The sequence below is a fragment of the Lygodium microphyllum genome, chromosome 14 (genome assembly GCF_053477565.2).
Source record: "Lygodium microphyllum isolate KBCC chromosome 14, Lygodium_microphyllum_v1.1.10, whole genome shotgun sequence".
NCBI lineage: Eukaryota > Viridiplantae > Streptophyta > Polypodiopsida > Schizaeales > Lygodiaceae > Lygodium > Lygodium microphyllum.
In genome coordinates this window covers 71,762,262-71,775,823 of record NC_141148.1, presented here as the reverse complement: position 1 = coordinate 71,775,823, position 13,562 = coordinate 71,762,262, and the positions used below count along the sequence as shown (strand labels likewise).

At 41.5% G+C, this 13,562-nt stretch overlaps 1 protein-coding gene across 4 annotated transcripts in view; it reads right to left on the bottom strand.

The window, feature by feature from the left end:
- The window catches only part of LOC148025721 (Cox19-like CHCH family protein), a 56,085-nt gene that overhangs the window by 29,880 nt on the left and 12,643 nt on the right, over nt 1–13,562 (bottom strand). The gene's annotated exons all lie outside the window — the stretch shown is intronic.

Below are 13,562 nucleotides of genomic sequence, written 5' to 3'. Positions count from 1 at the left end.
AGTCGTATCCACCGGGGATGAGAGGTAAAAGGAAGTAGAGATAGGAGATGGAAGAGAAAAAAAAGAAGACAAGAGATAAATAGGACAAAGACAAAGCACAATCAATTGAATCAATATGTATTGATAGAACCTGGAATTCTTTGTATAGCACTACTCAAAAGCAATCTCCAGGCATTAGATCTCTTAGAGCTCCCTCATAGACCAAAAACGTGGATCAAAATAACAACCTGCTCTCTGCTACTCGGAACCTAAATCTAATGGCTCCGTTGGCTTCGAAAGGGGAGTAAAACCCCAAGATACCTTTTCCAGAATCTCTCAACTCACTTCTTCCAGTTTAAAGTGCAGTTTTTAGCATGTCAACTGCAATCGCGACGCACGCGATTTCACCCATCAATCTTTTTTATGAAAAATACAATAACTGGCTAAAAACGCAACTTGATTTTTACATGCCATCCTAATCTAGAAGTTTTTCTAGCTTTTTCGAATATTTATAATAAATAATAGGCTAAAATTGTCCAAAAATCTAGTATTTTTGGTCCATCTATGCCACAAACACTAGCACTAATGACTTAGATCACATTGACTTTCTACATCAATAAAGAAGTCGGATGATGATACACTCCAGAGTTTTTCACACTGTATCCGCATAGTGGCACAACACCGGTAGAACTAGAATGGCTACTCAACATACACACAAACAATATTGCAAGTGGCCAAGATTTGTCACATCAAAAGCATGCTGCAATTCAACTTTTAAGGCCGAAATCTATGTCTCACAAGGTCTAGTCAATAGCATGTCATCCACATAAAGAATGATAATCAAGAGTTTATCCCCATCTTTGCGGATATGAAGTGTGCTTTCAAGGTGTGAATTACTGAAGCCAAGCGTAATCAAATATGTATGTATCTTTTCATATCATGCCCTAGGTGTCTACTTTAAACCATAGAGGGTCTTATGCAGCCAACACACTTCGCTTTTTGAAAAAAGCAAAGATTTTGAAAAAAGCCAAGAGGGTACGACATAAACACCATTCATTGCTAAAAAGATTTTCCTTTGAGCCTTTTTGTGGAGATCACCATTGAGAAACGTAATCTTTACACCCAATTGATGCATGCAATAGCTACCAGTGCCTATGCAAAATTTGAATACATTAGGCAGCTCCTTGAGTGTTTTCAAATGCAAGACAACAAGCCAATCTCTTCTACAATTGAGACAAGCCACGGGTTTACGCTTGAAGATATAGGAGATCCATTTGATGCTTCTCTTTATCAGCAAATTGTTGGATGTCTATTGTATTTGTGTAATACACAACCAAATATTCGGTTTGGGGTCTCTCACTTGGCACACTTTATACACAGCCCTGGTACTACACATTGGCAAGCAGTTAAACGTGTTTTCACTATCTCAAAGGCACTCAAGCATTGGACCTTTTTTATCCTAAAGGCACTTCTCTTTGCTTGCATGCATTCACAAACAGTGATTGGGCTGGTTGTTTTGACATGCAAGTGTCCACTAGTAGTAACTGTTTCATGCTTGGTGATTCATGTGTTTCTTAGTTGAGCAAGGTGCAGTCTATAGTGGCCACATTTAGCTATGAAGCTGAATATGGCAGCATTTACAGCTACATCAGAATGTGTATGGCTCATACACCTTTTGGTCAATCTTAGTGTGGGACTACAATCACCCACTCCTATCCATACCAACAGCCAGTGTGCCATGGCAGTTGCAAGGAATCCAGTTTTTCATGCTCACACTAAAGAGGTGCATTATCATTATGTCAAAGAGAGGCTCCATGCAAGGGAAATTGAACTTGGCAAATGTATTTACAAAAGCTCTCTCTAGAGAAAAGTTTGAAGCCTTTCACAAGGCTCTAGGCTTGATGCCATTTGGGGATTGACTACCTATTCCCTGTATATGTTTACATCATATACTTGAGGGGGAGGTTGTTACACTTATCATGTTCCTCCTAAATCTTGGTCTGGCCGATACCTTATCCACATACACTTTTTACCTTCTAGCTACAAAAGTTTTTTTACCCCATGTGAAAATCCATCAATGGGTGTGGTACTTAGTATCTTAGGGATTGTACTCTTGAATCATTTTTGCATAGTGGATGTGACATTCCAACACCCTTTTCTCTCGTCGTTCACTTGTTTCACTATGCGAGAGAGAGAGAGAGAGAATGTGTGTGTGCACATGTACGCATTTGCATGCTGCTGAAACCTAACCTAACAGCAGACTACTTCCATGGATAAGATCGATGCCATGATCTTCCAACCTTTCAATCGGTAACAGCCCTAGAAGTGACTGAGAAAAGCAATCATCAAACATTTTCCGAACAGACGTGCGACCCTTTTCTAACTTAGACATGTTCTCAACATTTTCGTTATCAACCTCATCCTTAGAGAAAACCAAGCATGTTGAAAGGTGATTGTTCATTGCTTTAGAAATGGCAAGCCTTCCGCTTGCATTGTGCCTACTTTGAGTGAGTAAAGGAGAAATCCAACACTTGCAAGTGGCAATGCAAGTATTGCCCCAAGATCCAAACCTCATTTGTCACCCGCCTCCTCATTCACATATGCAAATTGGGAGAAGAGGCCACACCATGCCTCGACATTCCCAATGATGTCTACAAAGAATGTCGTCCAAAATACTTGTCATTGAAGCGACAAAAAGGCGTTTCAAGAGCAAGAGAGATGGTGTCTCCTGATCATGAGGCCTTGGATGCGGAAGAAGATCCCTCTCCAACCATCTCTATTTTCTCCGTTGGAGGGGCCTTCTCTATCCCATCTAGGAAACACCACTCAAATGGAGCACCTATGCCAAAGAGACAAGCCACACTTGCCCAAGCAATAGGCCAAATATCCAATCCTCTCTCTTTTCTCAAAGACAGGTGAAGAAACACTAAAATAAAGATTGCTTGTACCATAATTGAGTGTAATCTCTCTTTCCACATCCTTGAAGTGGATCGATGGAAGCAGATGGTGAAAGCCAATGCTGCCGTAGGTCCACGAGAGGGATAGTATAGTGTCACATATTATGACATGCATACAAGGAAACTTGATGAGTGTAGTGACAATAGAAACAGGGAACGCCCGTTCCGGCACATAGGAACGGATTAACGCGTTCCGAGGGGTTCGGGCCAAGGAAACGCTGGCGAAACGTTCCAGCCCATTTCCCGGCCCGTTCCCTCCCGTTCTAGGTCCGTTCCCTCGCCGTTCCAGGTCCGTTCCTTGTCTGGAACGGCCGTTCCAGCTCGAGTTTTTTAATTTTTAACTTTTAAGTTTTTTTTTGTTGTCGTTGCCCGCGTTGTCTCGAACTGCCCGCATGTCGCCCGTTTCGCGCCCTCTGTCTGTCGCCCGTTTCGCCTACGCCCGTCTATCCTCGCCTACGTCGCTGCACTCCTGTCTGTCCGTCGCCTGCGCCCGTTTCGCCTGCGCCCGTTTCGCCTGCGCCTGTTTCGCCCAGTCTGCAGAGTACCTAGTCCGCCTACCGACTGTCCCCGCCCACTCCGCCTGCCCTGCCGACTGTCCCCGCCCACTTCGCCTGCTCCGCCTGCCCTTTCGACTATCCCGCCGACTATCTCACTTGCCCCGCCTGCCCCCACTACCTAGGCCCTACTCCCACCTGCTCTCGAGACTCGTCTACCTCTCCCGCCTGCCTGGCCCGCCTCTCTTGCCTAGCGTGACTTCTCCCCGGGATCAGGTGAAGTCTCAAGGTCCGAGGATCATCATCTCAATTCTCAAATTTGTCATTGTCCCAAATTTGGGAGCTGAAAATGAGCCAAATTTTGGGGCATTTTCAGCAAGGAATTGCAGGCTGGAATGCCCCAAAATTGGGGCATTTTGAGTCTGTCATTGCCCCAAGTTTGGGAGCTGAAAATACTCCAAATTTTGGGGCATTTTCAGCAAGGGAATGTTCAATGCAGGCTAGAATGCCCCAAATTTGTGGCATTTTCAGTAAAAGGAATGCAGGCTGAAATAGCACCAAAGTTCTGGCATTTTTAGCATTGCTTAAAATTTAACACACACATGTTGAAATTTTGGCTGCAAATTTTTGCAATTTTATTGAACTTTATTGATTATTTGTCACTTTTATATAGATGGCGGCATTGACATCTATGGGATCTTCATCATCCTCAGCAAGTACTTCGTCAACAACTGGACGAAGTCGAAGCACTACTTGGTCATGGTGGGATGAGGTAGATGCAGGGGTGCCATTGAGAGGTGGAGGGGCTCGCCCTTGGAAATGCAAACTTTGCCCTTATGCTCGCACTAGTGGGGCTGATAAAGTGAGAGCCCATCTTCTACATGAGGAGGGGAAAGAGGTGCGTTTTTGCACCAATGTATCAATTGAGAAAAGGCAGGAGTTACTTGACCGCATAGCCACATCTATGGGGAATTCACATGCCAGGAGGACGCCAAATATAGCAGTGGATCCAACAACATGGACTCCAAGACCAGCAGGGCATGGTGCTTCATGTAGAAGACCACCAGGATTAGTGGCTACGCAGCCTTCTCGTGGGCCATCAATGGCAACAGGTCGTGGTGCTAAACAGAGTTCATTATACACTTCATGGGAACCAAAGAAAAAAGAGGAAACAGATGCAACAGTGGCACACTTTTTTTACCATGACCATATTGCATTCAAATCAGCCAGGTCACCTTATTTTTTAAATATGGTGACAAAGATTGCAGAGTATGGACCCCATATAAGCCCCCTTCATCAAAAACTATCAGGACTACATTGCTTCAAAAGGAGAAAGTAGCCATAGAGATTGCAACAGCAAATATTCGCAATCAATGGGCAAGAAATGGAGTGACATTGATAGCAGATGGATGGAGTGACACACGCCATAGGTCCATACATGGTATTGTTGCATATTCTCGTGGAGATGTATACTTCATTGGTAGTCATGATGCTTCAGAGACTGGAAAGAGTGCAGATGTATTGGCATCCGAGTGGTGCGAGGCAGTGCAGGCTGTTGGGGCAGAAAATGTAGTGCAGTTTGTGGCAGATGGTGAACCTACAAACAGGGCAGCAGGAAACATTTTAATGGCAATGTATCCACATATCACCTTTAGTCCATGCATGGCGCATTGCTTGAAAAACTTGTTGAAGGATATTGGGGACTTGCCATGGATTGCATCTCTTGTTGCAAAAGGCAACAAGATTATCACATTTATATGTAATCATCAATACTTGCATGCTGAGTTTCGCAAGAGAAGTGACAAAGAACTTCTTAAATACTCGGATACACGATTTGCATATAACTTTCCTATGCTTGGTCGATTGCACTATTGCAAAGGTGCAATTAGGGAGCTATTTGCTAGTGATGAGTATGAAAATTGGACTGGGGCTGCCACTGCTACTGCTGTGTTATGTAATGCATATGTTTCTGATAGAGATTTTAGGGATGAGGTTAATCGCACCAACCAAATGGTTGATCCTATTATGCACATGTTGAGGCTTGCAGATGGCATGGATCCATGCATTGGGAAGATCTATGAAGGTATGGATCGCATGATTGAGAGGTTGGAGAGTTTGGAACCAAATGCAGATAGGTATGAGCAAATCAAGGAGTTATGCATCAACAGATGGAATGAGTATGACTCTCCTATGCATGCTGCAGCATATGTGCTTGATCCTGAGTTTCAAGGAAAGATGCAAGAAAGAGACCTTGAGGTGGTCAAGGCTTGGAACACATTGCTTGCAAGGCTTTATCCTAGCCGTGAAATGCAACGCAAAATTAAAAATCAGCTCTCTGTATATCGACAAACATTAGGGATGTTTGGTACAGAGGATGCACTAGAGGACAGGACAAATATTGGGGCTGCTTTATGGTGGGAGGACTACGGCGCAGAAGCTCCACAGTTGCAGAGTTTGGCTATTCGTATTCTTAGCCAAACAATTAGCTCTTCTTGTTTAGAGCAACTATGGAGCTCCTTCAATCACATTCACTCAAAGAAGAGAAATCGTCTTGATACAATGAAGACGAATGACTTAGTTTATGTGAGCTCCAATCTTCGCTTGCTAGCTCGTACATCAGTTGCAAAGGCTGATTCTTTTATATGTTGGGAAAAAGATGACGATGGTGATGATGGTGATGATGATGGGCAGGATGTTGTTCAGCAGGATGAGCATTCAGGCACAGTGGAGCCATCTTCCATGAATCAGAGCACTTAGTAGCTAGCCTTTTGGAACTTTAGAGTATTGACTTGGAAATTGGAGCTCTTGTAACTTGGATCTTTACTATTTAGGCTTTAAAGTTTACTGTTTAGTGCATATTTTGTGTTTTTGCAATGCACACTTGTTGCCAGTTGGACTTATGCAGCATTGTTGATTACAGTGTTGAATTATGAATGCGACAATCCATTGCTAGTTACAATGTTTTGAATCTTTATTATTGTTGAAAGTTGAAACTTGATTATTATGTCTCTAGAGTCTAATTTCATGAATTATAATTCATGGTTGATAATAGATATGATCTGTCTCTCTAGATTCTAAGACTAGTGTTGACTCTCTCTCTCTCTCTCTCTCTCTCTCTCTCTCTCTCTCTCTCTCTCTCTCTCTCTCTCTCTCTCTAGAGGATATATATATATATACCGTTCCCTCCGTTCCCGTTCCCTCGCTTTGGGCGTTCTCTCCGTTCCAAGGGGTCCCGTTCCCGTTCCCCGTTCTTGGTAACTATGGTAGTGACACGTTAGGCACGAAGATCGAGACAGTAGTTCCTTAGGCGCAAAGAGACAGAGAGAGTGGAAGAGAGCAAAGCAGAGAGTGTGCACGATTTTAGGTACAATGACGAGTATGTACCTTTAGTTTTTTAGATAGATATATATGTGTAAGTACAAGTGCTAAGGGTGTGTTCACACCCGAGCACATTTAAAGGCACGAGGGTCTTTATTCCCAAAAACCTCCCAACTAAAGGCAATGTGCCTTAAGAGGAGGAAAGAATCAGGTAAGTCTAGGTATGTACAAAGCTGAAATACATATATCTATCCAACTCCCATCATCTGTCGGCAATGAGCAAACCACTCTGCTAGATTGGTGTAGTTTGTTTGGGGATGTTGAGTATAATCCACTTCTCTAGGCAGATCATTAGGGCAACCCTTTGGTTAAACTCAAAGAGAGAATAAATTTTATCAAGTATACAAATGTCATAGTAATCAGCTTAAGGGATATCCTAAGTAATTAACTATTTGATATACTTTAACTCTTGGATAGTACATCTTTCCACACATACAATCGCATCATGGAAAATAAGAGCTAAGGAACTTTGGAGGGCCACCCACTCACCTAGTTTGTATGTGCATCATGGAAAATAAGAGCTAAGGAACTTTGGAGGGCCACCCACTCACCTAGACTCAAACCCCTCTCAAAGGTCCCTCCTAGCTTGAGCTTGATTACCAAGACATAATCAGATCTCCCCACTTACTGATTGAGATCCCACAATCTCCCTTCGCCCAAAGCACTTATCAAGTCTTGGAAGATTTGTTGGCCGAGAGGTAAGATAGACTACTACAATATCCATATCCGGAGACCCCTCTCTAACTAGTATTTGGGTAAATCATGTCTAAGGGATGACAATCTCTAACACCCCCTCTCAAATCCTGGATGGGGCATGAGGCCAAGGGAACTGGAATGACACCAAAGTAAAGCATGTGGAAGCGCCTTTGTAAATAAGTCAGCAAGATTATCCTTTGTCTTGCAGTATACCACATCAATGGTCTCATCCACAAGCTTCTCCCAAGTGAAATGCTACTAAATCTTGATGTGCTTCATCCTAGCATGACACAAGGGGTTTCGGACCAAGGCAATGCAACTCTCATTGACAAAGCGAAGAATAGTAAGACATGTTTGCGGGCAGCCAAGCTCCTCCAACCACACTGTCTCACATGTGATAGAAGACGCCACCCGATACTCCACCTTACTCGAAGATAGGGCAATCATGGGCTGCTTCTTGCTGCTCCATGAAACAGCACCTGTACCCAATGTAAAGCAATAACCTATCGTAGACCGCCAATGATCCACATCACTAGCCCAATCTGAATCACTCGAACCTATAAGTACCAAGCATGCATCACGTATACCTGCTAGATAATAGACCCCGAGATCGAGGCTCCCTGAAGGAACCGCAAAATCCTCTGAGCAATATGCCAATGCACCATCTTGGGTTCACTCAGGAGCCCAACTAGCACACCTACTGCATAAAATAAGTCAACGCGAGTATTGAGAAGCCATATCAAGGCGCCAACCAACTGCTTATAACGAGTGGCATCCACCAAAGGAGAATCGAAATAGACTGTGGCCGCCTAATTTGGATCCATAGGGATCGTAATAGATCCGCATCCCTCCATCTCATACGTAGTCAAGACCTCCTGCACATACCAATGCTAGGAGAGAGATCCCCCTCGGAGTCTGATAGATTTAACGACCTAGAAACAAGTGAAGAAGTCCCATATCCGTCATCTCCAACTTCTCATGAAGTGCTACATTCGTCTACTCGACCACCTGTGAATACTCACCTGTCACAATCAAGTCGTCCACATAAAGGACAAACAATACACCACCTCCACCTAAGGTGTGTACATAAAGCTGTGACTCGGCCTTGAAATGCCGATACCTTGATGTCTCTTGGAGAAATGAGTAAATCTTCTCATTATGAAAGCCAAATTCTCCACGATGCAAAAAAGAATTTGCAAGTCTATGAGAAAGAGATCTTGGCTGCAATTCATGCACTATCTACATGGAAGCACTATTTGTTGGGAGCTGATTTTACAGTGCAAACAAGCCAGCAAACTTTGAGGAACTTTCTAACGCAGACAAAGTTGTCTAAGAAGCATATGAGATTGGCAAATTTTTTCTCTATGTTTCATTTTCAAATTGAACATATTGATGATAAAAAGAATGTTGTGGCTGATGCACTATCACGTAAGCCACAAATTTCAGCCGTCAACATGGTTTATCACACTAAGTTGAATACCGTGAAAGAGTAATATGTTGTTGATTTCGACTTTGCTAATGTTTATGATCAGCTTTGCAATGGCCAAATGCATGAACACTTTGTGCTAAGAGATGGATTTCTGATGATGCATGGGGCCTAGAGTTATCACTGAAAGTCATGCTCCTCCATATGCAAGACATAGAGGTATTAATGCCATGGTCAAGGCAGTGGAGCATTTCTTTTATTGGCCAGTTTGAGGCATGATGTAAAACAGTTTGTCAAGACATGCATCATATGTCTTAAAGTAAGGCATGATAGGCAAAAGATATCGGGTTTATTGCAGCCCTTGCCTATTCCAAATAGGCCTCGGTAGAGCATTGCAATGGACTTTATTTTTAAGCTTCCTAGGACACATACAGGGAATGATGGAATATGAACTATCATTTGCAAGTTTAGCAAACAAGCGTATTTCATTCCGATGAGGAAGAAAATAAAGGCTAATTATATGGCACGATTGTTTTTGCATCACATCTTTAAGTATCATGGTATGCTAGAGTCGATTGTTAGTGATCAAGACCCTCAGATGACCTATTTATTTTGGAAGGGGTGTTTGGGAATATGGGCACAATGCTAAAATTCTCATCATCCTTCCATCTACAGACAAATGGCCACTCTGTGGAACCAAATTCCATAGAGTTAGATCTTTTGAGGTCTTATGTTTCAAACAACAAAACACAGTGGGAGTAGTATTTGCCCTTGGTTGAGTTTGCTTACAACAACACAATGCATAGTTCGACTGGCAAGGCTCTATTTGAGATGGTTGAGGGTGGTAAGAAGATACCACGTATCTTGCAAACTAAGGATAAGACCTTTAAGGCTGACCATTATGTCAAAAACTTGGATGCAACCTATGCAAAGATAAAGTATGCACTTTAGAGATCACAAGAAAAGTAAAAGAGGGTAGCTGATCGTCATAGACATGCTTTGCAGTTTGCAAAGGGCGATAGCTGCGTTTTGAAAAGACGAGGCTAAAAAAGATAAAAGGAAGAAAGAAATTCCATCCAAAGTTGAGTATAACATACTATGGGCCCTTCCAGGTACTGGAGAAGATCAATGATGTGGCATATCGGCTGAAAATACCTCCATATTGACAGATACACAATACCTTTCATATCAGTTTATTAAGGCCCTTTCATGGTGATGTGCCAAAGGATATGTCTGCTGAAATTCAGTTTAAGGTTAACGAACTAGATGAGATTTTGATACTTGAGCACATTCTGGCACATAAGAAAAGAAAGTTTCCAAGAGAGACTTCGTGAAATTTCAGAACTATTCACCAATGGATGCCAAATGGATAGAAGAGGATGACTTGGCAAACCATCCTCATTGTTATAGCTTTACCTAGGTACCTTTTAGTTAGAGCCAACTTTAGTTCGGGCTCAATCAAGTTCAATAGAGCAGGGGTCCGGAGTATTGCCTGATGCTCAAGGGAAACGTAGCACTTCCACTCCGCCAATTGTGGACACCTCTCATATGTAGTGGATCTTGGATATATTTAGCATGCATCCAAGGTACTCTGCTAACAATATGTTTGCCATGGGGTTCTACTCAGTGTACTAGTCATTGTGAAATGTATGCAAATGGGTATGAGTTACACCTGAGCATTGAAACTATACTTTTGCATCAACTTATGGTCAGTTTGAAATGAATTTAGCCTCAATTTAGAGACAAAAATTCTGATCAATTTCAACTCAATTTTTTATCAATTTGAGAACTGTCTATGGTCACTCTTGGAATCAATTTTGCATCAATTTTTGCATTGATTGCTGGTTAATTTTTGCAATGATTTTGTGATCAGTTTAGGGTCACATTTGCAACACTTCGTGCTTAGTTTTCAATGGCTTACATTTGGTTCCATGGACAACAGCATGTTAGTAAATGCCATTGATAGTTTCAGCTATGGTTTATGCTGAATTGATGCTTTTCTATGGTTGATAGTCAAAACAATTGAGAAACATGAGTTATGGATGTATCCAATGAGTTTTTAGCAACAGTTTTAGACTGATTTTCAGTTTTATGTAATGTATATATTGGCTGAAATTTTCAACAAGTTTAGGGCATGTAGCATCGTTGGACAGTAGTGTGCAATATTGTTGGCTGTGATGCCTTATGGAAATTCCAATGCAGTATACTTTTCCTTTGGCACAATGCAATGCAATCGAGGTCGATTGCAAGGATTTCAAAGTGGAGGTCTGTCACAAGGACATGAAATTTTGAGATGCTTTAATCTTGTTAATAACATTTGATTAAGTTATTAATCAAATGTGCAAGGTTATTTAGCACTATGATGCACATGGCAGTTATTTCATGGTAACAGACCAAGGATCCTGAGAATGCAATGGGTATCAAAGGTAAAAGTTGTGATAAGTTATAACAACTAGGCTTTGGGGGTTAGTTGGTGTCAGTTTTAACCCTTAAATTGTTATTTGGCCAACAAGTGTTGGTGGCGACACTAGGGACTAGCAATATTTAATTAATTAATGCTAGTCTAAGGGTCGTTAGAGGTGGGGGACCACTCCAAGTTACAAATGGCCTAGCCAATTTAATTATGGATGGACACATTTCATTTTAGGCAAGGTCAAAAGAGCTTAAATTAATTTTCAGGATTTTTTAATTCTAAAAATTAGTTAAATGGCTGGATAATGCTGAAAAATGGGTTTAGAAGGCTGCCACTTGGCAAGAATGCACATGCAAATTGAGAAAACGTTTTTGGGGTCTGGGTCTCAACCATTCAATCAGTTTACAGCTTAGGAAAGAGAGAGAGAAAGCTACTAGTCCATTTTCTGATCGAAGAACATCAATTTACTGCAGTAGACAGCCATGTGGAGCCTCAACAAGCACGGGAACAGCATTGCTAATCAAGTGACAGCGTTTTGGAGGTGTTTGGCAGTAGACAACTGCATTAAATGTAAGCTATATCAAGCAACAAATAGAATGTACGGTTTTCTCACAAAGAAAATCAAATTTCTCTCTCATCTTTACTTTCTCTCACCTTCTTCAACCCATTCTCAAGAGATCTCAACATTTCTTAGCCATTTTGAGTAGATCTCAGTCAAATTTGGTGGACAACAAAGAGATCTCTACTATAAACCCTAAATTTCTGCAGAAATTAAGGTTTGACAGCTACCTTAGAACTTGTGCCAATTGGTGAAGGCATTGTATACTAAATTCAGCACCTAAAATTTGTGTAATTAGCAAGGAATTCAAATCTCTGTCCATTCATTGTAATTTGGGGTAGCATTTGGCCAATTTGAGGTTCCATTCGTGTAAATCCTCGGTGAAAAATCAAGGGGCAATTGGCCCGAATTGATTGCTAATTGTTGCTATAAAGAAATAATGAAAGGGGTGCCAGTTTTGGGGCCAGCAAGGTATCCAATGTCTAAGATTATTAAGGTAATTTGTGCATTTTAAGTTATATTCATTTGCTAATTGTTGTAATTAAGTGCTTAATCAAATAGTTACCACCCTTTCCAAGGAGGAAGGCTGGTTTTAGGAGACTAAAAGACAACATAGACAAAAGAAGGAACAATTTGACTACAATGGCTGAAAGATACAAGGCTACAGCAGTTAGCCCCAACACATATCTCTACACATAAGTGTGGGCACCAAACAGTAGCAGGGGGTATAAGAATGAGGTGAGCTGGCTAATCACAATGAATCAATGATGAATGAATGAATTTGGGAGCAAGCTGCCTATAAATAGACAAACTAGGGTCACTATCATTGTGTTTTGTCGTACACTTTGTGTTTATCTTCTATGCTCGAATACTTCTTTACATGGTGTCAAAGTTGCGTACTCATTGAAGAAAATTAAGCCATAATCTGAAAACTCAATATTAAAGACCAGAAAGAACTACTCATTGAAGAAAATTAAGCCTTGATTTGAAAACTCAATATTGAAGACCAGAAAGAACTCTTAAGGGAAGATGGCTTTAAACACTTCATCATCACCACTTCAATCTCCAAAACAAGCTATACCATGAACTGAACAAGTGTGACACTCACAACTAGCTCACAAAGATTCACACATAGGTAGAGACGCTATTGACTACTTCGAACACTATCATCCATGCGAAATTTCTTAGGTTGAATACGATTTGATTCTCATACACCATGAAACCAACCTTCCTCAAGGAAAAGGGTAGTGATGACCTGATTAAAGACAAATTACAACAAGTACTAAATTCACATAAATTGAAATTAAAATGTTACCGATTAATTCTTGGACATTGGACTATTGACCCCAAAATTGGCGCCCCTTGTGCTATTTTAAATTTATTCAACTTATATTACAATTTATTGGAGTGCACTTAAATTCCTTCAATCTCCTCCACTAATCCAAATGCCTCTTGTTATCATAAATTGGATTGGCATTCACCTTGCTCCAACTTCTCTTCTTTCACAATCCCCCCTCTTTCACACTCCTCCCTCCTCTTCTCCCTCATCTCAACCCTTATAAAAGAGCAGTCCCCTCTCCCCTATCTCACCAAACAAATCACCCTATATCTTCAAGCCTCCATCTTCTTCAATCACCCAACTCCCTCTCTCCCTCTCCCT